This window comes from Bombus flavifrons, chromosome 11 (assembly GCF_040668555.2).
Source record: "Bombus flavifrons isolate JBK064 chromosome 11, iyBomFlav1_principal, whole genome shotgun sequence".
In the NCBI taxonomy this organism is placed as follows: Eukaryota; Metazoa; Arthropoda; class Insecta; order Hymenoptera; family Apidae; genus Bombus; species Bombus flavifrons.
Window position 1 is genome coordinate 7,062,773 of NC_138452.1, and position 26,365 is coordinate 7,089,137.

Sequence of the window (26,365 nt, forward strand, 5' to 3'; positions counted from 1 at the left end):
CCTTAACCGCGGTCCCAATTAGTGGAAATTTAAATTCATGACACCATCTCGAACAGGCTTTGCATACACACACACACATTATATACAGACGGGTGTATGGTCGTTCTCTAAATATTATTCGTAGCTGAATTCCGTTCACGATGTTTCAGATTTCGACGATTCGTTGTACATTTAGGATGTGTTAATAAGTCTGACTAAGAAGATTTTTGGAAGTAGAATTTTTAATTGGCGATTTACGGTGGATCTTTTCAAATTATTTTATCCGATGCTACGAAGAAAATTCACTTTAATTAGTAAATACATAGGAAGAATATAATTATTGGCAAAGAATGGGTTTCGAAATTATTCTGAGGCAGAAAACATTGTAAAATGTATTCAATAACGTTAATTTCAATGGAAAATACAAAGCATGTACTAAAATAATTTGAAATTAACCTGGTCTCTCTGGAATTATTACATTTAATTATTTAAATTACATCTTTTGGAGAATTTTGTTATAACAACATTCTGCAGTAACGTTTGAAAGTTTCTGAGGAAACAACCGTTTCGTTTGATTTATTCAATTATAAGTCCGTTATGATCTATAAAAGCGTGGCGCAAACGTTTTGTTAAGAAGCATTTCCATTAAAATTTTTCCTGCTTGCGAGCGTACAACCTTTAATTACGAATTTGTAATTCGCTGCTAAATAAATCCCGAAGGATCGGTTATTTCGAACATAAATTTCAACCTGTTATTTTCCCTGGCGTTTGTTTAACTAGCCTTCACGCTTTGTGCCAGAAAATGTATTTTCTCTCTTTCCATTCGAACCTGTCAAGGGTCGTTCTTCGTATTTTTCATCCTGCGGCCCCCTTTTATTTTATTTTATTTTATCTTTCTTCTCATTAACACAACATTACGCGCTCGCTTTATTCACAATCGACGATACAATCGATGTTTTCCTTTTTTTCTTCATGGAGATTCTGGTAAATACGCACGAGTCATTCCACGAAAAATTCTATTCGCTCTAATGGATAAATTCGGTAGATTGAATGGCAAACAGCGCATGTATTAATCAGAATTCACGCATAATGTATGATAACGGGCTCTCGTGCTTCAATCACCGTACGTACTCGAAATATCGGTATATTGGCAACTTGCCAACAATTCGATTCAATGGTTTCCTACTTTTTTCTCAATTTCTCTCTTCTATAGTTGCCCCTGTTCCTGCCTCGCGTCGTAAAACCTTTAATACCGCTTTGACGATCGTAATAACGTTACCGGCTAAGGTAACGCGAAAATAAAACCCGTCGACTAAAAGTCTGTGTACTGTAGATTACGCGAAATACCCTGAATATTTGGCGATAATCAATTGATTATGTTGCGCTTTACACGAGAACGTTATTTCACGGTTCTGTTTAGCGTTAAAACTAACTCAGCGGATTCAGAATTTCAAGCTTGGCTGCTTTCGAAGTAACTTGTTGAAACAATGCCGTACAGTTAATCATTTGTAAAGAAATGTGTTTTGTAACGAATCAAAGACCTAGTTTCTCCGTTCTACATTATACAATTTTCCATCGGATTTATACAGTTTCAAATCAACTTAACCGCAATTTTCCTCCACAACGATAAGCGAAGAACGTTCAATGTAACATGGTCAATAATATTTAGAATTGCAGTAAAAAGATACGATTCGATCGACGCTAAAAAGGAATCGTGACGACGAGCAATATTTGTTCAAGAGACGCGGAGAGACACATTCGTAAAAACGTAGATCGAAAATGTTCCGCGCCATTTTTCCGTTCGGTAAGAGTAAAATGGTGGCGAACGCTAGAAATCGACGGTCTCACGGATCGGGCGCGAGGAAACTCATTTCCTTGATGTGAAATCGAGCGGCGGCCGGGTCCAAAAACGATCAACGATAGATTTTCCGAACGCTTTGGCCTCTGTCGGCGATCGAATGATCCCCCGGGCTTGGAAACACCGTGAAAGGGGCAGTGGCGTGAATCGAGCTAAGGGCGGCTGGCAAACATCGCATCTGCTTGGACCATTTCCTTTCGCCATTACGATCTCGTTCCGTTGTCCGTCTCGACGAGCTCTCTTCGTTCGATCCGCTTTCTCTTCCACGTATCGATTTGCATTCGATGCACGCCTACACGTAACACACGTACGCGTGGTTGGAGCGTCACGGCCGGACCAATCTCTTTTCGCACGCTCCAAAGGCTTCTTTTCACGACGATGATATTTCAGGAAGACGAAGCGGCGACTAGACATCGTTCCGTTATAAAAATGTCCACGTGGATGTACGACATTGTACGATATTGTTGTTTGTAGTGTTGCATCAATTGGCTGCGATTTTGCCGGTCAACTAGCATCGCTATCTTTGTCGATTTTTAGAGTTAATTTCTCGAAGCGAATCACGAACAAGCGAGTTACGTAAGTAAAATATAGAATCCTGAACTTACTTAACAAACGCTTAACCAAATAGCAAAACGTTCTTGCAATAAGACGCGTTGCTCAAATGTGCTTTTGAATCTTGTTTTTTGAATGTTTTCGCCGTTAGGTGGAAAAAGCAAAGCGTCACGCGACAGCGTGGGACGAAGTTGTGTAATCTTTTGAATGGCAGCTTCTTTTCTACCGAACGTGATTGATTACGTGTCGTTCGACGTGTCTAATGCAATGTGGGTCACCCAGTGAGTCACGTTACGTGATATTCTGTTGCAGGCTGCGTGAGTCATCTGGTTTTTGAATGATTGGTCTAAAATCGACGATGTCTGAAGTTTCTACTTCCAAAATATGATACTTCGTGTTAGAAAAATTGCTTGCTTATTTTCTTAATCTCGAGAATAACGAACCCAGACACGTTTTTAATCAAATCAATATCTCTAAAGTATCCTTCAAATCCGTTCATCCTCTATCAGGTTGAGAAACGTTCTCGAAGACGAACATAATCCAGAGGAACTCTCCACGGTCTGACAACGCTGTTCCATTTCCACTGCCAATGACATCCATCAGCCTAACAGCTCTTTTGTCGCACGGTGTCCTTTAACACCATTGCCTTCGCTCTCTCGAAAAATTCTAACAGATACTGATTTAATTCTTTCCTTTGCTCGCAGAGGAAGTACTGGCGCATCGATTCGATCTATGGCGTTGTCACTAGACTGCGGATATTTATTCACATTTTTATCAAACATTTAACTTGAAATATTTTGTAAATTTCTATATATTGTACATATTCTCTACATTGTTACACATTTTAAATCCCCACGAATGAATGAATATCCACAGTCCGATTATTCCGAACATTTCATACACGATAAGATTGGTCTATTTTCACGATCGAGGAATACTCTGGTTGCATAGTCGGCGTGGTAAAAGTAGAGGTATGCATAGGAATGGTAGAGCGTTCTTCTGTTGGCCCTCCGCTATTTCTCATTTCCCGCTGTCGTCAAGGTAAAAATACAATCCTCCCACTGCTACCATCGAGACTTGCTCTCCATCAATATCGTCTTTCTTCTCTTTCTATTTTCTCAGCAATTTCTTCGCGACCGTCATCTCGGCGCCTGCCGATTCCGATCACAGAATCGCGGTATCCTTGGTTCGCGCGCGTCTGCTATTCGTCGACTGCCAGGCTGTAAGGTCGCGGGAAAGATTACAGGATGAAGAAAAATAAGCAACATTGTCTATTTTATCTGGCATCATGGCGAATACGAGAAGAGAAATGCTTCTGACCTTCGAATCAAATTCCTTCCTCGAGATGGTCGAAAGAATGTCGTGTATTTTTTCGAATTTTTCATTGTATTATCTGTATTCGGCCGTAATGCGTGACATTCGAGACAAAGATTATTATAGACGCTTTCGTTGGCCTAGGTAATCGGAGAAAATAAACGTTTCTCCTTGACGAAGTTGTTAACAAAAGTTCGATAAAGTTTCTTTAGAAAATATAATATCGTACTTGAACCTCGTCGTTAACAAAATCTACTTAACTTACTTTTATCACTGTTCTCCGATACTCTGCTGCGGATTCTTCTATACGAAGTTTTATCATCATAGCTCACATCAAACTAAGTACCCATCATAAAATTATACAAATACCTCGTGGCTAGCACGCTATTCGTTACGTTTAAACATTTTTATCGACTTAACAAAGGTAAAATGCACAATAATTTGCAACGAAATAGGAAGTTTAAGATCTGGCAAGAAAATTATCGTCGTCCATATCTTGTGACATCGAGTTGCAATATCTCATACCGTATAGTTCTACATCCATCATGTACCGATGGCATCCATTATCTCTTGCGTGCTGTCTTATTTACAGAATCCTGTCAGTGCGGCTCTTCTGGAGTCCTCCTTGCTCACCCTTTCCACATACGTCATCCTCCCTCTTAGATATGTCCGACATATCCTAGCGTTGACGGCAGGTAATGACGTGCATTCGAACCCCTGCTAAGGAGAGACGGATGACAGAGACGAATAATGGTATAATAATTAGATCGAGGCATGATAATGTCCACGTTGGCATAGATAAAGAACTGTTGGATTGGAAATGTGAGATATAAATCGAACGTTACGAACATGTGTCAATTAAATCTATAAAACCTCCCATTTTGCATCCTTATTTCAGATAAATATTATCTAAATCAATTGTCAAGATTATATCTTACTAACGTAAACTATGGTATAATATCACAATGTAATTCACAATGAGATTCTAATCCTTTGGCTCGCGATGATAGTTCTAATAATTATTTAACAAAGACAGGTCGTAATTTTGCCTCCACCCTCCAAATTTAATTGTAATTAATTGTAATTTCCAATTGCAAATTATATGCAACGTTTCGATATTTCTCATCAATTACGACGATACGATGGTGAATATCCGACAATCATCAAGCAGCTAGGAGAAAAGTCAAAATGCCAGGTGTAGAACAATTTACGTGTATCCTCGTTTAAATGGAAACAATGAACGACATTTACAATACGTACGAGTGAGAAAGCCTTAAAAGCCGCGTCGCCCCGCGTCGAGTGTAGCACAGTAAGACAGAGGAGACTCGAAGAAGCGAAGATCATGGACTGTACGAGCACGTCGTAAATTGAAGGACGTCATCCCGTCGTCCGACGTGGAATTCACCGGATCGACGCGTCTCGAGAAGGTTCTCTCCAGTTTTCTCCGTCCCCGTTGCTCCTTATCAGAGACATCGACGGTATCCCGGCGTTGACAGGTAATGACGTGCATTCGAACGTCGGTAGACGCGTTCAAACGACAAAGACGGACAGGGAACCGTTGGCGGCAGACGCGTGGGCGGGCAAAGGGGGAGCCTCGTTACCGGAACAACAGACGTAACCGCAATCCATCGTAGGACAGAACCATGCTTCCTAGCCTGGTCGATAAGTCAATGCACCCACAATACCCATCGACAGGGAGAAACCACCTAACTGCAGGACTACCGACCGATCCTTGTCTCACGAACCCGTTTCACCTAGTCCCCAACTACGTGACTGCCTCACGCAGTCCTCGCTCCACTGCGCGCCAGACACGAGCTGCACCTGTACATTCGTGTACAGCCGTCGAGCTGCTCCTCTCTGCGAGCACAGCACGAAGATACTTGGCGCGGATCAACGAAATTCAATAGCGAATGGTATAAATGCGGTCCTCTTTGCGCGACGATACGTTTGAGTAAAATGCCGCTAATTGGATGGTATTTCGTCGCTGTGAATTTTTGTTTCCTTCATACGGATAAATATCAACGATTTTTGAACTTTGAAAGGAATTTAGTAGGAATATTCTGGGATATAGTATTTCAAGTGATCCAATTTGCTGTCCAAACGTACGAAATTCGCCTGAATATGTCTACTACCTTTAAAATTTCTGGGCAACTTTTATCCTTTCGACGTGGAAACTTTCCGATAAATATCATTACGAAGAATATCCTTAGAGAAGACCAAAAACTTTCATTGAAATTATCACTGCGGTGCTTACCAGTTCGGCGTGTTTCTTCGTAAGACAGTTTCTAAATGGAATTGTATTATCCCGCGCTATTTCGACCTGATTTGGTGAAAAAGGTATTTTTCTTGGTATTGTTAGAAGGATTCGTCGAAACTTGGAACACAGCGAGTCTTTTTCCAGTTGAATAGCTTCGATGTAAGCTTCCGCAGGCTTCGCGAGCTACGTTCGTCTATTGGACATATAATTTCGATGTCCTCCACGATGTCTCTCAACCCAATTTGGTAAAACGTTTCACGAATGTAGCCGATCGACGGTGAATCGAGTATTCGAGGGTGAGTGAACCACGACAATAGGGCCATGTTCAATGAACGTGGACGACCACGTCGGATTGTACAAGAACGTCGCTGAAATGGAATACATCGCACTTTTTCATCTTTTCATTTTTTTCTTTCTTCGCCGCTTACGTATCATAGAACTTACAATTGCGCGCTGAAAATAAATCTTACCAACGTAATAGACAGCTTTCGAAGCTTATTCCGAGCATTTCGAAACTGATATCAAGGCTGCACGTTCTGATGTCCTAATGCAACTTCGACTAGACAGTTTCATTTTACTTGTTTGATTAAGGATGGGATCTGTTCTACTTGTTCGATCAGGAATGGTCTACATTCTACTTGTCTAACTACGAATAATACCTGTCTGGGCGGCCACTGATAGTCCTTGTTCTACTTGTGTGGCCTAGAATGGTCTCTATTCTGCTTGTTTAGTTAGGGGTGGTTCCGTTTGTCCAATCGTGGATGATATATTCTACTTACCAAACCATGAATATTAATTCCAACGTATTCCGTATGTATCATTAACGGCTGAAATACTTTCCACGTTACCGAAACCACAAAGTATCTAATCTATCAATTATCATCAAATGAAAAATCTTAACGTATTACAAATTGATTTCCTAGAATTCTGGCAATTTTCCGATCAAAATCTGGATTCTAGTATCTCAAATTAGTATTCTAAAACGCTTCAGATAATTTCTTGCTGCAAAATATCAAATCCGGATGAAAAATAAATCTTCCTTTGCAACAGACGAACGTGGTTGGCTAATTAAATCGCGAATAATTTAATTAATGGTTGCGTTTTAATTAATTGAACGACGAAATCGACGGGGGCGAACGCTAAAAGACAGGAACCACGACTACGTAGTTACGCAAGCAGAGGGAACTACAATTATTGCGGCAAACGTCATCGTGGCATACCACTTAAATACGTAATGGTAGCGGGGCCAAGGTTCAGGAGCAGCCTTATTACTTCATATGGTTTAATTTGTTGCATCTAAGAATACGAGTGCCTATGTACGAGTGGGAATCTTTTTCCCGCCTCTTTACTAGCTGCACGACCTTAATTAGTCTTAATAGTTCACGGTGAAACATCAGCCGTGGGTGGATGTATCGTAATCAATTTCATTTATGGTAAAATTTCATCCATGTCACCGAAGCGAACATAACCAGAGAACATTGATATGCAATATTCACAATGAAATATCATGGCATGCTATTATAATACGATAACATTTATCGTGATAAATTGTTACACTGTTGTTATTCAACAACAAATCATTACCATAGTACGAGCTATGTTAAATCTGTAATTTATCTCTACTTCGTTACATACACAGGACAGTCGTATCGATTATATAAAAATCAACAATAAATTAGGAGCGTTAATGTTCCAGTTTTGGTTTTTGAAAAAGCTATTGCTTACCTGATTTTTCGACGCGTTTAACTTTCCATAGTTTGAGAATAGAAATTTCAAATCGAATATAAAAATTTCCCTCTTAAAAAGTTAGACACGGTATCGTGCTAGAAAAATGTGTAAATATATTTTACTAAAATTTACCGAAGAAATAACCGAAATTTTTGAAACTTACGAATCCTAAAATTTACTAAGGATTTTCCAGGCGCAAAGATTTTTAGATTTTCGGTAGAACGTGGGGTGAAAAATCTACAGAAAGCTTTCGTTATCAGGTTCGATCGTTTGCGAGATGTTTCGAAAGATAAGTGGAGGACGATGCGTTTAAGAACGTTGGCAGAAGGCTGCAAGGAAAAGGATATCGTCCGGACGATGTGGGGGCAGTCGTTCCGTAGGTATCTCTCGCGTTCGCGCTCGGTAAAGAGATCTTTTTTGTGTTTGGCCGTCTCATTTCCGGCTGGTTGATCCTTCGCCCCGCATTTGAATGACATCTAAAGAATGGAATCCACGAGCATCGTCGGTTGCCACCATGGCAACGAATCGTATGGACTACGAGCAGAAAGATATCGATACGCTTGGACAGGTTCGCGAAGGAGAACTCCCTATCGAGAAAGATCGACGAGAAAATAAGAGATCCGGTGTTCTGGTAAACTTCAAGGTTGCGTAATGTCTCTTGCCGTCCTTCGTGTTACCGCAAATTCCAAGTAAAGTAACGTTTCAAGTAGAATAATCGATAATTGGCATTGAGAAGGCATTCTATCTACTTTGATATTTCATATTTGTAGAAGCGTAATTAATTCGAGAAAGAAAGAAAAGGGGGTAGAACTATCGATTACGATATTCAAGTCGAATCGTTGATTAACTCACTATTGGGCTGCAGACTTTTATGCAAATTCATAATTTTACGATGACAACTAGGAGATGGAATTTAAATAACAGTTTGTTCCATCCGCAAGTACTTTATTTTGTGTATTTCCTACGTATTTTCATATTCAGTACTACGTGTTTGCATATTTAAAATTCTCGTAAACGCATTTGCAATCCATTGACTATTAATCCACGAGTTACTACCTCCCGACCTCGCAACTTCTACGAAGTCGCAACAGCGCACGGTATTCCGTGACACAGCGAGCAAAGTTCGAACGCTGAAAGTCGGCCGAGTAATAGGAGCCGACTTCGGACCTTATTGCACGAGGAGAGTAACACTTTACCTGTAGGACAGCCGATAATTCGAAACGCGGTTACAGGATCGAAACTTCGAAGGAGATTTCTCTGCATTGCAGAACAATTCCTCGTGACCTTCACGTGGCGCCGCGCCGCGCCTGCCACGTCTCTGCGTCGGCTGCTAAATCGTGATATACATGCAAATTTCGACGATGCATGGGGCTACGAAACGGAACTTTGACCGCAATTACGACGTCGGATATTGAATATCGTAATGCGCCACCTCCTCCACGCTCGTGTAGAAACTGGTTGGATCGGTTACGCCCACGAAGAAATTCTGGCGATCTTTATAGAACGTGCCGCATCCTGGGGCATCCAAACCGCTATGATTCACGGGACAGCGGGGACTAAAGTCCGCCTTGGAAAAACCGCCACGAGTCTGGTCAAGATACGAGAGCCATTCTCTCGCACCCGTCGAGACCAGGTTGAAAATAGGTTTGGAAAATTTGTGACAGAGCCGCGAGACTCGTTCGGGGAATGGAAGATCGAACCACCTCGCGTAGAGCCCAGGTTTCATTGTACACGCGGATGGATTCTTTCAATGGGTTCGTGATGGAATTGTTTCGTTGGTCTGGAAGATGTGAATGTTTGTGTTTTTAAGAGAAACTTGATGGTTCTCGGTTTAAGATCAATTAATTTTTCTGAAAAGCATGGAAAGAGAATTGAAAAAGAAGAGGGAAGAAACTCTCTACGAGCGTTTCTACAACGTTTGTTTACGGAACAACTTTCCGTTGCTTACATATCGCACTACCTTTTTTATTCTTGCTTCCTTACGTTGTTTTATTTGTCTGTCTTCCACCTCTTTCCTGTCTGTTTCTTAATAGTGAAGCACTAGAAAGTCCAGGGCCAGGAATTTTATCGAAGGGCTAGAAGCGTTTTTCAATGACTCGCTAAAGTTTTTCACCGAGTAAAACGTCAGTTTTCCAACAGGCCGAATGGAACAGCAATAGAACGGCAATTTCACCGGAACGAGTTGAAAGCGCGTGAAGGCGCCGTCCAAGCTTCAAGCTTCGGGAAAGCTCTCGTTCAAACTTCCGGCGAGTTTCAACGTCGCAGAAATTGAAGTTGGAGTGTGTCTCGTTCAACGTCACGACGATCATTTTCGGAAATCCTAATGGCAGGACCTATCGACTCCTGATACGTGAAAATAGCGCTGTGTCGTTTACCGTGAAGTAACAACCTATATATATTATAGTATAATAATACCATTTTCGAGGGAACGCGTAGAAATCCTATTGATTTCTGAAAATTTCTCGACAACTATGGAGAACAAAAATGTTTTCTCACGTCGCACTTTTTGGGAATCACGCGATACCAAATTCATCGAAAACCTAATTTGGTATCAGGTTGTCCGAAAAGTTTCTTTCGTTTTATGAGGAAATAATAGACGTACAACGTTTTTTGTTTTATATTATTTTGTCGAATTACGTACGACACATTTTCTTTTGTTGAGATAAACACCGTGACATTTCACAGACTTGATTTCACGTTTGTATGAAGGTGCACTGTTGTATAAAAAAACGTTTGCGAAAGAAAGACACTTTCTGGACAACCTAATATAAACCATAGTATATTTATGTGTCCTCCGATTGGCCCGGTCAAAAGCAGTTGAACTCACTCTAATCGGACTGTACTTAGAAGCAATAGGATTCCTATGATCGATAGGAGTCGTGTGAAAATGCACTTAGAGCACCCAGAGGGCACGGCTACCTAATCGGATCATACAGAGGATGTGGGATTACAGTTAGATTAACAGATTATTATAGAACCTCAGTGGAATCAGCTATATGGAGTAGGTAGTCTGTAATGTAGTCAAATCTTCATTTATCCTGTACTTCCCACTGTTAGATTTCTGGCCGTTCTGATCGTAGTAATTTTCTAATAGCCATACCTAAACATTCAGCCTGATTCAACGTATCAGATTCTGACATTATTATTTCAACACGTCGGTATTCAGGCAAAATGTGAAATAATTGAATGTAATTGCATTCTGAACACTTGTAATCGCAATAGCACCGACACAGTAGGCTTCATTTTTATTCCTAGATCCTCCCTTCCTGTTTTTCGCTGTCAGAGCGTCATTTATCGCGACCCGGCCCCAGAATTTCTATCCGTTTGTCTCTCATAGCTCGTTCCTTCCTTTTTTCTGTCCATCAAGTTCTTGAAACGCGCATGGACGGAAACAAAGCGATCCGGCTGCTGTTTCGTCGCACGCGAGACGCAATCGGTAGGATGAGTTTCGGGCTTCGCATTTATCAACTCTTGAAGCTGCTCCACCCACTTCTGCCTCGAGACAAATGAAAGAGGGAAGAGAATAGAGGAGGGACGAGGGAGAGAGAGAGAGAGGGCGGTTGCAGGTGTCGGCACTGCCGGGAATATAAATTCATTTTTCTGGGAATAACGCGACCCTATCCAGACCTCGACCAACCTGAGCGATGTTAAACGATGCATTCGCCGATTCGAAGTATGTATCGTCTCTTGTGTCGGAGCTCACCAACGCCAGACGGGAGAATCGCCTTTGAAATTGTCTGCCCGTGAACGACGCTTTCCTCCGGGTACCATATTTTTCTTTCCAGTTTCATTCCATCGACACTATGTTTCTACCGTGGATTTCATGTCCCTGTCGTAATTCGATTGGAAACGCCTGGATTAGATTTATCGGACGATCCTCCTCCGTCTCACTTCTGACTTTGGTAAATGATCGATGATCGGTCGAATTTGATATTGCCGTGATTGCATTACGAATGATCAGTGTATCTGGATGATGTAAGAGGATTATAGAACTGGCATAGATAGAATTTCACATGGACGTCTGTCAGACACAGGTGGAAAACGGACGTAGAAACTGGATGCTAAAATAAAATTACCGTATGCTCTACTATCGTCTAGAATTAATTCGATTCGCGTTTCGCTTCGAAGACTTAGTCTCAAAATGAATTTCGTCACAGAAAATGTGTCGATATAGATCGAAATAGATAATTGGAGATGGAATTAATAGAGTCCTTTTGACGATGGTTGCCGGTTGAACGGTTTTCTCATCGATCAGTGGTGCGAAGCACGGATACGAATACATCGCCAATGATCTTTAAAGCGGACTGCCACTTAGATAATTGCCCCTCTGTGTGGTCGTGACGTTCCAGGCTCTGATCGATATCCTCGGTCGGCATCTAATAACCAATTATATCGGTTCAAAGGTAGAGGCAAGTTCTGGACGATAATGTCGGATAAAGCATTGTCGTTGGTCCGTGGGTCATCGTCGTTCGTCTCCCGTTCTTGAATAAAACGTCCAAACGAAAAGTCGGTTAATTAAGAAGATTAAATAGAGGAATTAAGGAATTATTCCTCGGGGAATCTCTGCTTTTAGTCCGCGTCCCGTAGAACAGGCGTATTCGAGATAGATTGCTCCGAGCGCTCGTTCTTATTCCTGCTTGGCCTTCTTGAAACGTTTTAAATACTTAACTTTCAACATCTTTCAGATGTTAAGCAATGTTTCGTCAAAAGTTTCCTTCTTAACATTTTGATACACCGTCGGGATTCTCAGGTTCTGAAATTTTCGACGTTTCTTGCTTGTCGATACCTTGAACAGAAGTATCCAACTTGTCTAGCCAATCCATCGTTTTTCTGAACGATTTTAACGCAAAGTACGAAAATACAACTAGACTAGAATCCTCTACACTTGCTAAACTAATAACATCAATTTGCTATCTTTCTGCTTGAATGATACACGTGCTATTCCTCTTGATCCTGACCTACGATAAGCTTCCAAATTCCATTACCCGAGAGACCGTCTACGGATGCTTGTACTACCCTATTCTCGCTCATAACCAGCGAATCACGCGATCTACGCAAACTCGCTTCTCATGACAGACTATTCAGATCCGGCGCCATTTCGACTTTGACGGATCAACATTTCCCTCCCTGTCTCTTCCTTCGATTCGATCTTCGAAAACGGGTACAACAGTTCACGGATACAGGGCACGAATGCCTTTCCCGTTTGTGTTTGCAACGCGATCTCCGTACCGCGTTCTCCCCAACAGCCACGGATACGCTCAAAAATCTGAGGATATTAAATATTTGAGATTTAATACCTTCAACAGGAACGCATACGTAAGTGAGTCTGGCTGGTACTCGGCCGGCTGACAGATCGGGCAAACCCCTCTTCCATTGGAATACCTGTTATTCGTCTTTCGATTCCATCCGCGAGAGTTCCCCTGGAAAGAGCGTCACTCCGTGTTTCCGGATTTCCCGTGGAATAACACCGTCGAGACTGGTGAAATTCTCCGAGAAGAATGGAAAACACGCTGCGGGTCGACGTGCATTTTTGATGGGTCCGGGTAAGAGAGTCGTGGAAGCTGTTTCTGAGATGAGTTTGTTGGTTTACTGGTAGTTGGAATGCGAGAGGAGGATAGATATGAGAATCTTGATGCATTCAAGTTGTAAATGCAGCTTTACAAGGAAATTTTATCAGAGCGATTCACTAAAATTCCAAGGAATTAGATCTTCATATTACTATCTTACGTTTTAACGTTTCTCCACGGAGGAGTTCATTCCGTTTCTTCTTTTGCATTTGTTTCTTATTCGATATATGATAACTTGCGGACAAATATACCCAACGTTAAGGGAAAAGTTAAATCAGGCCATTCCAATGAAAATGTATATTGAAAAGAGTATGCTTCTAAAACATTTGTAATTTCTTAATTTCTTTTACAGCTCGCACGCAATGCGAACCTTACAGTCGTTCTCGTGCGTGTTATTAGATAGAAGACGAAAATCTCGGCGACGTTACGAGAAACCTGTACAATTCGCTGGTACGTGGTCGATGGGTAGGTTACCCAAGAAACGGGAACACAATAAGCCAAGATAAATTTCGGGGGGATGGAAAACAGTGGGCGGAGGGCCGGTTTTATGGGTAGCTGTGGTATCACGATTTTCCGTCCAGCGGCGTCATCGCTGTGTATGCGCGCCAGGTGAATTATTCACCGGCGTGTCATCTGACAAAAGCACCCCAGGGCGTCGCGCAGAATGCGGTTTAAGGCCCGTGCCCACGAGCGTGTGCTTGGAATAATGCCACTCCCGGCTTGTATGAAGAACTTTAAGGATCGACCCCGTAGCCTGGAAGCGGTTCCTCCGTGCCCGGCCGGTCGTTCATTTTCACCCCAAAGAAAACACCGAAATCCTTTCGTTTCCTTTGCATCATTCATTCTCCATGGAATTGTACAAGTTGCTCTTTTCGGGATGAGATTTCGGGATGAAAAAGCGGTCGGCAAGAAGAAGGTGCCAAAATGACTGAAATAAATAAGTTGTATAGTTTTAAGTATAGTCTATCTATGTGAAATGTCATATTTTCTTATTAGAAATTAGACGAAAGTCAGATCAAAGGACTCGTCGGTCATTTCGTTGAAAGATAAATATAATTTAATAGTAAAATGTTGCCAAACACAGTGGATATTTGTTAAAGCTTCCAAAATAAAATACGCTATCGAAAAACGAGAGTTCTATAAATAGGAATTTGATCTATGAAAGGAAGCTTAGTTTTTACTACGGTCTCGTGAAGTTTGTGAAATTTACAGCTTGTCGTATGTTTAGTCGACAGTATGATGGAAGGGCTCTGCGTTTCGTCGTAAAAACCGACAGGAGCCAACGTAAGTCGTAAATGTTGCATGACGCAGGACATCATCCGCATCTGCAACGAGACTCTGCGTACAAAAGAGGTCTGGATTTATCAGCACAGACTCGATCGACGAAAGTAATATTACTTTGGGAGGTCGTTAACCTTACTTGCCTAACAACGACAGGATTGTGAGTTTCCTAAAACGAGAATGTTGCGAAGCTCGTTGCACGGACGATGTGCATCTGTTATGTCGACGCGAGACTCTTTATTACGTGTCACTGATGACCTCCTTCGTATTATGGCACGCGGTGCATTGTTCTGCATTTGACGTTGTGCATGATTATAGAGTAGTGTATGGTCAGGCAGGGATGTTACTTGTTCTTTAGTATGGAAACATGCAGCCAATAGAAAGATAAATAATTCACGTTACGTTGAAGTGTTCAATAATTGACAGAGACGATAGAAAGGTACTTTATATCGAGGCTTCATTTATAACCTTTAAACTCTTTCAAATAGCGTTATAGTTACTTGAAAATTATTCTGACATATATCTCAACTAAATCAATCTCAACTAAAGTAGTACTTACACATTTCACATACTATAGCCAGATCCATCATTACTCCGATCACATACAACCATTCATTTCGTTTATCAGAATTATTCTCGTGGTAAATTCAATTTATTCCAACCCTGTATCCAACCCACGAAATTGAATCTTCGTAATATTCCTGATATTAAATATCCCCATCAGGAACCCTTCGTCTTAAACGCAGCCTTCATCCGCAAGAAGCTACGTGCTGCAAACTGATAATGCAAAAGCTAGGAGGAGGTCGCGTATCGTGATGTCAGGCTGAAAATTTACATGACGTATTCCACGGGCAATTTCATTGTGTCTCGTCAACGCGTATCATTCTCCCCGACAGCGGAGACACGGCGGAAGCTTGTTCCAGGGTGTTACAGGAGCAAGAGGTGTTCGGTTACCCAGGACAGATTTTATTGCTCCTTCGCGGCGTACGAACTCCTCGAGCGTCATATTTCATCCGTGTATCAGGCCGATTCTCGCAGCCTAGTCAGCCTCGGGCTTCTCTTGAAATTCCAATGGAATAAAACATACCCCTCGATTCCCCTTTGACAGCAACCCCGTGGAATCTCGATGTCACGTACCGTTCGATTTGCTCCCGATCCATAGTCTCTAAGTGGCTACCAAGAGAGAATGATTTGCGCTTAAGTTCTTTCGTTTTCGATCCAGAGCTAAGCTTGTAAAACGCTTTCGATCGCGACCTCTTTTTCGCGCGAGAAAATCAACGTGAACAGGAACACGAGATTATTAATTATGCAGGAAAATAAGCGAACATTTGATCGTGATTTATCGTGATCGATTTACGAGACCGGAGCCAACGAAACGTTGGCTTATTGTTCGATTATGGCGAATGGTTTCTTCTCGCTTTTCATCTCGGTTGAATACCGCAGTTACTCGAACTGACGAACATTTTTGTTTTAACGAATTACATAAAAACTCGAAACCATTTCATTTATTCTGCCATAGATCCTGCCGAAATATTTGAACGAAAGTTAATACATTTTTAAACAATGTGTGCCTAAGGCAAACAACTGGCAGCATAACAATTATTCTGACTGTCGATCAATCCTATTCGACTCATTCACCCTTCATATCCATAATACCCCGATGCTACCGAATTTCACGTAGCTTCATTGAATCACTGTCACAAATCCATCAACCCTTCAAATCCATCGAGTCAAACTTTTCGATAATTAAAAAACCCAGTGAAATTCTCGTTGCGAGCAACCCCCTGCATTTCACCCTATTTTATATTTCCACGTCGGTCAAGTTTTATTTTAATTAGCCGCCAGTATCGTTCTCTCGAAGAATATCCAAAATTTCGTTTTCTTTTTCCTCACACTGTAACTTCCAGTTATCGTGGAAAAACAATGAAACTCGAGACGTGTGTGCAGGTTGGCGAATCGTGATGGCGACTGCGCACAGGCGAAAACGACGCAATTACGTAATACCGGAAAGATATGCTCGGCACGCGACCGATTCTAATCCCGTTAAGCGTTCTCCTTTCGGTCTCACATTCCTTACGTACTTCCGTTATCTCACCTTTCTCAGAGAATACCTCAGTTGGAAAGGGCGTGTCGCCAGAAGAGTCGCATAAGCGCGCGCGCGGTCGTGCACACGCGTGCACCGTTCGGCGCTGGCTGAAATAGGGAAACAATGAAAATTCCACCGATATCTGCATATCTCGGGATCCGTTCGTCCTCCCATTTTTATAAACGAACTCGGCTATTGCGCGGCCAGGAATTTCTCGATCTGTCCCGTCGACCATCCCGGAAATTCATTCGGTGTTAATGCTCGGAAGAGGTGAAAAACCTTTGTCCGGTGAATCTGTCATTGTCTTTGACTGACGTTAGTTTTTAAGGATCGACAAATGAATGGGACGTGAATTTTTCAAAATGAAATGGGACAGATTGTATGATTATTTGAACGCGAGGTACTCGGTGAAATGATCGCTTTCAGGAATATGTTACGTACGAACGAGAAATGTTTAAATAATATGTAGAACCAGCAAATCCTTAGAATATACGTGAGCTGTTGAATTTTTCAAGGTGTATAAAATGTTCGAATGGATGTAATCCTAGACATGTAAAACTTTGGGTTAAAATTGGTTTGTCCGGAAGATTGATAGCGAAATTTAGGAAAAGTTTGAAGGTATTATATATTCGTTCAATATTTTATCGCCAATGTAAAAGATGCTAAGTTACTTACTGGTTACTTGATCATAGGAGACAAAAAGGAGTGCGAGCTGTACAGAAAACAAACCCAAAAGTAACCGGTGGGAGTTCATTAGCGTAGCATTACTAATCACGAAAGGAACGGTCGTTTAATTAGAGAAGTTCCCGGAGAAGTTCCTTTCACGTACGGACACGTATCTCCGAGTTGGCCGGTTAGACGGTGGTTGACCATTGCACTTACCCGCCGTGACCGCAAAGCACATTCTGTTTCATCCTCTCTTCGTTACCCTCGTCTTTCCGCCATCTTTTACGGAACAACGGTACGAAGCCCAGGATTTCTGCGAGAATCTGGAAGAACCTCGGTTTGGATTGGCTGCGAGATAATAGGTTATTAACTATTCCTTTGGTAGCGTTCGCATGAACGTAATTTAAAATCGAATTTAATCGAGCCAGAAATATAATAACCGCGTTCTATCAACGCGAGCAGAAAATAGCACCTAAGTTAAAAAGATAATGAAGATCTTCCAATATTGATGCGTTTGTCGCTTTAAGGCATGAACCTATAGACCTTGCAAAAGGTGTTTCTGAATATAAAATAACTTTTTTTCTAATTCAGTCTAATTACTAAAATACAGTTATGAGAATAGCAGCAGACTGGAATTAACCATTCAATTAAACGTGTATTTAACTAAAACGGTCGAAAATCTCCTCCATATTGAGCGAACGTCGCGGAGACATCGACTTCCACGTTAAATAGCGTGTTTCGGTTGATCGGAGACAAATAATTGGCAGAGGGTCGTAGATAGGGTGAGAGAATCCCTTTGGCTCGGATATTATCGTGGCTGTTCCTCCTTCGAGACCGCGACGACAAAGAGAAAAAAGCCACGTAGTTGAAATCGCGTGGCTCGACTCCCGGGGAAAGAAGTCGCTGAACCAACAAATTATCTCCTCTCGTCGGCGCAGTGCGAACGGTTTCTTGCGGTTCAATGATTCCTTGCCGCGTCGCCGAGCTTTCGTCCCTTACTTATCGCTGCGATTTCGATCGTATTCCATCGACGATTTTTATATTTGCTATCGGTTTGTGTTCGAGCGTGCCACGTATACCGTCGAATCAACTCGGCAAGTGGTAACACGATATTAACAAGTATCATGGGCCACGACGTTATTATCGAGAGTGGGGACAACGTTCGTTGCCTATATAACGAAATTCTATCCGAAAGCGAAGTTTCGCTTTAATAAGTTTAATAAATCGAATAAGTTTATTCGAGGGAACACAATATTTGTGAGTTTTGTATCGGATTTTGTATTCGCATTATTATAGAGCTAGTAGAACTGTAAATTCGAGAGTCATCGTTATTGGAAGTGTTGGAGAAAGGACCGTTAGTTGAAAAAATTGAACTATTTTAATTCTTTTTTTTTATGTTTAACGCCAACGAGTATAACTTTTCCCATTCAAACGACCTGGAAAGTAGTTCGACGAACTTTTGGCAACACGATCGTTAATTGTACAACTTCTCCGTTACGAACGGTGTAGGGCGGGTGTGCGATACAAAATTAATAAACGTTTGTTAGCAGGGAATCAGTATCAAAATTGATTGTTCATAACGAGTTCCGACACGAACGATGCACCATGTTTTTGTTAACTTCGTGTAAGATATACTATACGTACATGTACAGGAAAACATGATTTTTATTTCTCGATTGGGATTTGATTTCCGGGAATGTTTACATTCGTATATTGTATTTCCTTTTCGTATACTTTGTTTTAATAAATATCGTTTTCCCTTGTTTCAGGTAAATATCTACTCGATGTTGATATCGATCGTAAAGCCGATTTCTGGGTGAACGAGCTGATGAACTTTAAAAGTACGTATATACCTCGTTTGATACAATGAAGCTTCTTTCAATTTTCTTTATTCCTTCTCCCTTGTACATTTTTTTTTTTGTCTTTCCGCTTTTTATATTTTTCCCCTCAATACAGAAACGTGGAACCAATCGACAAAGTTCCGCCGGTAGCACTTCGATCGTGTTACAAGCGGCCAACTTTTTACAGGATTAGCTTCACTATCAGGTCTCAAGCTACGTACTCTAGCTTGTGACTCACTGAATGAAACTTATTCGTCTGAATTTTCAGTTCCAGCTTTTCTTTTGCAACGGGAAAGTTGCAATGAACTCGTTATCGACATTAACGAGAATCTGGTTTATCGAAATTCCTTTCGATTTATTTGGAAGACAGTCCATTTGTAAAATCACGTACAGATCTATCTGAACCTCTCTCTTTGCACGAACCTGTTTAAAGAACACACAAAATCATCGTTTAGTCGATAAACTCGCCGATAATCAGTTTTATCGAAGCACCGAGCGTATGGTTGCGGGGTCGCATTTAAAATTAAATACCTTTCGCCAAACTATCGCGTACCCACAGGTTAATACACAATTCATCACGTTAAACAGCTTACAAACGCGATTACCTAACAACATCAAACAGTCTATTATTGTATCACCATCGACCCATTACCTCTCATCGTTTTGTCTAATAATTATCAGAGATTGAAATCTATCAGTAGAGATTATCCGATTTGTATCCTAATTAGCGACTAATGTCCGCTTTGGTCCGTGTGTTAACAAGATATCTCGCGGTTGAAACGTTTAATCCGCGAATGTACCATTCTCTCTTTCGTCTAGTTCTCCGCGAATCGTTTCTCTATTCACCGATATCTATCGATAACCGCGCGTTCGTCCGCGTTCTGTTATAACACTGGCCGTCATGTACGCTCGCCTGTACGCGACTACACGCGATTTTGACACAGCCAGGCAAGTGTTCTGCAATCTATCGATCGTCGGTCTAGTCAGTCAGTCAATATTAGGCGTACAAGCGGACAGAACTCTGGCACGAAGGTTTAACTCCACGTTAACGCTTTCACTACCGTGGAAGAGTTTCTGCGGTGGAGTTGAGCGAGCAAAGTTCGACCACGACGTGGTTAAGGGAATTATCATGTCTGAAGTTTGCCGGAGGAGTTGTTATTTTTATGAGATACGCGTAAAAGTTAAAGTTGCTCGATACCGGTCCACGTAGCTTCCCTTTTCACTCCCGAAACTGGAATTACCGTGTCATTATAGAAGAAGTTACCGTAGACGCTGTTGGCTGATCGCTGTCATAGATTATCAGATTATGGGATAGCGTAACACGCTGTAATTCGACGATGTCGATAATTTCTCTGCTAGACAGAAAGGGAACAAGAAGATTAAAAGGTAGAGGAACGATGTATTGCAGTAAGGGAGCATTAGCTACTAGGGATCGGTATCTTGTAATATGCAGAAATGTAGAACATTCTATACTCGCTGTCTTGCTATATGTGTAATGGACTGAAAGTTTTACTTCTAACATTACTACGTATAACTGGGACGTTTTAATGATTAAAAGGTTTTGATCTACCCGTTACACGAATGAATACTGACTCGCGAAGCTCTTCTTTGATCGAAGGGCGTAACGTTGAAGATCAAACGATACAATGTACCGTAAAGCAAGGCCCGTTATGAGTTGGTATGAAAGAAAGTATTTGCAAATGCTCAAGGGACAGAGACATAGATAGAAAGTGGCACACGAGCTATCGAAACACGGGAACGAAACACGCACGAAAGCGGGTTATAAAGTCGTCGTAGGGTTGAGCGAGTTTCAAATGTCCATCGATTTATCGGCGTCAGTCTACATAAAAAAGGTTTGCATGCATTGTTAACGATATCGGTAAAACGCGTGGCGAAACGTGAACGTTCCATCCTGTGCCTCTGTTGGATCTTCTCTTTTGAAACGCGGTATACGTCACCCGAGGGATCTTGCACATGTGAATTCAGAAAACGTTCATTCGGGGTCGTTTTGCACGGCGTAACGACCTCCGCGAGAACTTCCACCCCCGTACTCTCAGATGACAATGGGAAGAAATTGAATGTACAACGTGGAAGAACTATTTTCCCCCTTTTCGTCTGAAGACGCGTGGCGGATCCGGTGACATCAGGAAATGAACTTGTTTGTTACGGCATGGGAGTTGGATCGAGAGCTCCATTATCGCATTGTTGGCCTATAATGATACTTTTATGCCAATTTATGCGCGTATACGGTATCTTTATGTTTCTTTTTCAGCGTTATAGCTCTTAACTGGTGTGACGCGGGTTAGATCGAGTTTAATAAGGTAAGTTCGGTGAAACAAAATTTTCTGACAATAATCAACGTTACTTTCTCATCGACTCAAGCATCAGCCCTAGCATCACGTGTGTTTCATCCGTCAATACCATTAAGGACTAAAGTTTCGTTGAAAAGAAATTTCAACAACTTGTTCACGTCACCATTTCTTCCATCTAGATTTCACAATTTTATGAAATTAAAAAGGAAAATCGTATTCGCAACAAACCATTTGCGTTAAAAATTTCACGAATGCAGTATCAGAACCTTGCTGTGGTAGAAACCCTTTTTCTCGGTACAAGCGAGTTCCTTCGAAGCGGTCGATTAATCGAGACTTTTATCCGTCCTGTATTTCACGAATTTCCCCGGGATCTTAATTGCGTATCTCGTTACTCCGCGAAGTCGACGAGCGCGGCGCGCTCGAACGATAAGAGGATTACCAGTCGCAGAATACGGCCGTAAGAATTATCGGCCCTTGCCGAAAACGATAATCGCGAGCGTGGTATCATCGCGCGACCCTTGCGAGCTCGTGAGTCGCGATCAATCTTCATCGTTTGACGATCGGGACACGACGAGGCGGGTCGATTCGATCAGCGAAACGATCAGTCATTGATTCTTGTCCTTTGGGGATACGTTATTGACGCAACGAGACGGAGCTACGTGGCGAGGATTACGTCGACCTATGTTACAGCGGCTGAAACACAGACGGCGCCTGTAGGGCAAAGAAAAAAAAAGAATGCCACCCTGTCGAGACGTCCAAACAATTTCCACACGCCCACGCGCAGTTCGTGATGGCAAGAGACGTTGGGCGTGCGATGAATCGTGGCTGATTTGGGTCGAGGGTGATTTAGCTGGAGATTGCGTCATATGTTCTCTGATATCGTTATCTTTCGGTGGTGTCTTTATATATTAGGGTAAGAAATTGGGGTTAGAGGATTTCATAATTCGAGTTCAAACATTACAGGTGTAACCTAACAGGTTAGACATAGGGTAAGGCAGGGTTATTTAAGTCAGCTAAGGGTCAACAGATTAAAATTCAGTGTTAAACTTTGCACGAAACGCCATTAGTCTTCAACAGGAAACCAAACTGAGCAAGTCAACTTTTTGAGATCTCTTAATTTCATTATTTAACTATACGTAACAAAGCAATGGAAATAATTCGGTATAATATAATGACTCAACAAGTTTCCGTTCTCTTCAACCCTGTTTCTCCGAGTTTTTGTTGTTTATTGAATTTCAGGATAATTTGAGTATGCGCAAGTGCGTCAAAAAGTTGTGGTTATCATGGCAATTAGAGATAGCAGGATCAACTATTAGCAGCAAGCTGTACAACGTAAATCTCGGGACACGTCCCGACCGCATTGATTCATTTTTTATCGGGTAATTGGGGCTGATTCGAAACCAACGAACCGATGAACCAGGCCACGAGACAAATCAGCCAAATCGCAATTACCAATACCCTGCATTATTGCGACTGTGTATTATAATCTATGGAATTCGCCAATCAGATCGACGTGACTCGATTATTGCTTTTACAATATCATCAGGTTTAGCCTCGGCTTTTTTTCACCGAGCTGAACAATTTCAGCTTGATCGTTACTGGAAATAGAATTGGCCAAATTGCATTTCTACATTTCCAAACGTTCAAATCGCTTTTTAACGGATTATATTATACATAATATAAATATGTACGAATATACGATAAATTTATTTCATTGAGAAATTTCTCTTCTATGGAGGTATCCGTAAGTAATCGATTATTTTGCATGTATAAACAAATATCTGTAAGAAAATGACATTTTTATTTTTTAATTAATTGTATAATCTCCGTCATTATCAATAACAGTTTGCCATCTCTTCTGCAAAAGTTCAATATCCCTCTTGTAGAAATCTCATGTCCGTGACGCAAAATAAGATTCAAGATGAGTTCTTATATCGGATACAGAAGCATATTTCAGTTACATTTATATTTCTTGAGGAGTACAGTACAGTTATATCTCTTAAGAAGTGCTCCAAAGATCTGAAAAAATGATAGTCAGACGGTGCAACGTCTAGACAGTATGGTGGGTACGATAGAACTTCCCACTCTTTAATTGTTTCCTGGATGATTTACTGCATGTGGCCCTGTTGGAGTATTACGCATTTTCTATCTTTTCTAAAACTGCCCTCTTTTCTAGCAATTTGGAATGCAGCCGTTGTGCAAGTTTCAATAACTCGAAGTGAATTATACCATTACGTTCCCATCTAACACACAATAAAAGCTTTCCTTGGTTTAGGGGTTGGCTTTGGTGTCTTGTTTGAAGATAGCCATTGTTCGGAACGCCTCATGTTATCGCAGAGGATTCATTTTTCGTCTTCGATGACGGCCCTGGATAGAAATGGATCTGCACGTAATCTGGCGAGCAATGAAGTGCAAACTGTTCGTCGAAGATCTTTGTTGGCATCGGATAATTGGCATAGAACCCATATTCCTTGTCTATGTATCTTGCCAATTTCACGTAGATGCCTTTGTACAGTTGGCCATGTGAACCTAAGGCTTCTTGATAATTTCTGTATACTTAACCTCGGATCAGACTTCAGATTTTAAAGCATCAACATCAAATTCAACCGGTCGTCCACTTCGAGACCCGTCAAACAGGTCATAGTCGCTGGCACAGTAAATCGCTTGAACCAACGCTCACATTTGATGACTTTCAATATATTTCCATAAGTTGCACTAAATCCTAGGTGAACATGAAACAGTACACAATTACTCTCAAAAAGTACAAAATCCACATTTTATTGCAGTAGAATAAAAAAATCTTTAACTTTTCGGAATAATTAAGTAACAGCGTTGGAAGAAAACTGCAAAGAAAAATGTGCTTCTGCTCGTACTCGAACTAATGACAAATAATCTCTTTGAATATAATTGATTACTTACGGGTAACTAGAAGACAGGAAACGTCTGTCTCTTCGACTAACGATCGAGTCAGCGTTAATTATCCCCGGAACGATGCATTTCCTTCATGAAACCTGTCCTCGACTAACTGACATAAAATCATTTATTCAAAGAAACATTAGAAACACCTCCGTACTACAATTCTTGCGCTTAATTCAATTACGCGGAAATATTTATGCGCGTTCTGTATAAAGCTGCGAGACTCGATCGTTCTGTTTCGTAACTTGTTCTAGTTTTGTTCGCGATCGGGGATATTAAACTCTCACGCAACTCTATCGCAAACGGGGCTAAATTAAAACGCGGCTAAATTAAAACGCGGCTTAATCTCCTTGGTTGAGTCTAGGTCTTTCAGAAAACTCGAAAAATATTCGTGTACATGGAAAATAGAAAATTGAAAATTACCTTCAACTATCGGGAAACTTGAACAAAAATCTGGTTCGGATTGGTTCATCCTTGTTGGCGTTCTCAGCTTTCAAGAGGTTGCATCCGCGATTTCGCATGCGGGTCACGAGCGTGAAACGGACAGGAAAAGTGTAAAGGGTCGAGTATAAATTCAAATTAGCTGAAGATTGTGCGCGAACGTGAGATCGGGTAACCTCATTTAGCTGCATTTACTTCGTTAATCCTGAGAGATCGTAAGACTTAAATGTAATTAGAAACCTATAAATGGGCGGCGGTTTCCTGCCGCACCAACGTCCCACCGCTACGACAAATTGGTTTAATTTCGTGCTACGCTGGCTACGCCATTTTCGAAGAATAAGGGCTCGTTTGCGGCGCCCGCTAGACAGATTGCACTGTATCATATATGAGTCCCGATATTATTCAACCAGACTGACTTCTCGTTGCCACTGTGAAAATATTTCAACCGGTTGGAATGACATTTTTGATCAACAAATCAAATCGATAAAGACATAAGAGAGGAACAGAAACACCGAAACTATGTAAATCGGAATTCATTTCTCGAATTCATTCTTTTCTTCCTATTCGCAATTCAGCTATTTGCTATATCTTAGTACGATAAAGAAATCACCGAGGAAACACTTACTTTTAGAGCGAACTTTTAAAAATCAAAGATCTTCGAAGATCGCATTAAATATATCGCTAAGTATTCCACAGTTTTAATAAAAGTACGCGTTTCGCGTGCCTCAAACTGCACACCATATAATCGAATAACGTACCGTGAAATTATGGCGAGGAACAAAAGCGTGGAATTATCATTAGCGTTGAAAACCGATTAATGAAAGACTATAACCTTCTACAAACTGCCGGAGCGGATTAGATAGAGCGCATTTAAATCCGAAATCAAAGGAACTCTTGTGGCACTGGTGCACGGAGGTGCAAAATGGAACACGCATAGCCGGTTTCCATATATTTGCCGATCGAATGTATAATCAGAAGGCATAATGTGCTTACAATCTTGTAAAGGGCGCAGCCGTTGGGCAGAAGGAAGACGGTAAGAGGATTTCGCGTGCATTGCGCGAAACTCAACCATGTGTGAGAGCAAGATTTATCGTGAATAGAACGTGCAATCTTGTGCCACTAGGAGACGTATTCTGGAAACTCCGCAGACTTCTGTTTAAATCTCTACCCGTATCTATCTTACTGCGACGCGTGCCAGTTAATTCGTCATTCATTCGCCATTCGATAAAAAATTGTTCAATCCCTGTCAATAGCTCTTCTTCTCGAAATCACGTACTCTGTTAGTCCCATCTATTTTGAATTCTCGTATTAAGCCAGTATTAAGTAGAATTCGTAATAGGATAAGCGAAGACAAGCAATTCGCTAAATTCGGTTATGAACGATACTTAGGCGATCTATCGATTCGTTATTAGTAACGTGATAAGCAACGAAGTAAATCATGTTTGCACCTACATTGTCATAGTTTTTACGAGGATTGACTTCTATTTATCGAAAGGAACGAAGCTCGTCCAATGTATTAGGTTGTCCGAAAAGTTTCTTTCGTTTTATGAGGAAGTAATAGACGCAC

General features: G+C 41.3%; 1 protein-coding gene and 2 long non-coding RNA genes across 5 annotated transcripts in view; 2 read left to right on the plus strand and 1 right to left on the minus strand.

Annotated features, from left to right (window-relative positions):
• The window catches only part of Fas3 (fasciclin 3), a 344,259-nt gene that overhangs the window by 123,221 nt on the left and 194,673 nt on the right, over nt 1-26,365 (plus strand). The window lies entirely within an intron of this gene.
• LOC138185037 (uncharacterized) lies at nt 2,524-5,076 on the minus strand. The gene is made up of 3 exons (XR_011174503.1): nt 4,964-5,076; nt 4,229-4,420; nt 2,524-3,609 (listed from the first exon to the last, which is right to left on the minus strand). It is a non-coding gene; the product is annotated as an uncharacterized LOC138185037 (long non-coding RNA).
• LOC138184646 (uncharacterized) overlaps nt 19,057-26,365 on the plus strand; it is a 138,471-nt gene continuing 131,162 nt past the window's right edge. The window contains exon 1 of the long non-coding RNA XR_011174366.1: nt 19,057-19,129. This is a non-coding gene — a long non-coding RNA (uncharacterized LOC138184646). The remainder of the gene's footprint in view (nt 19,130-26,365) is intronic.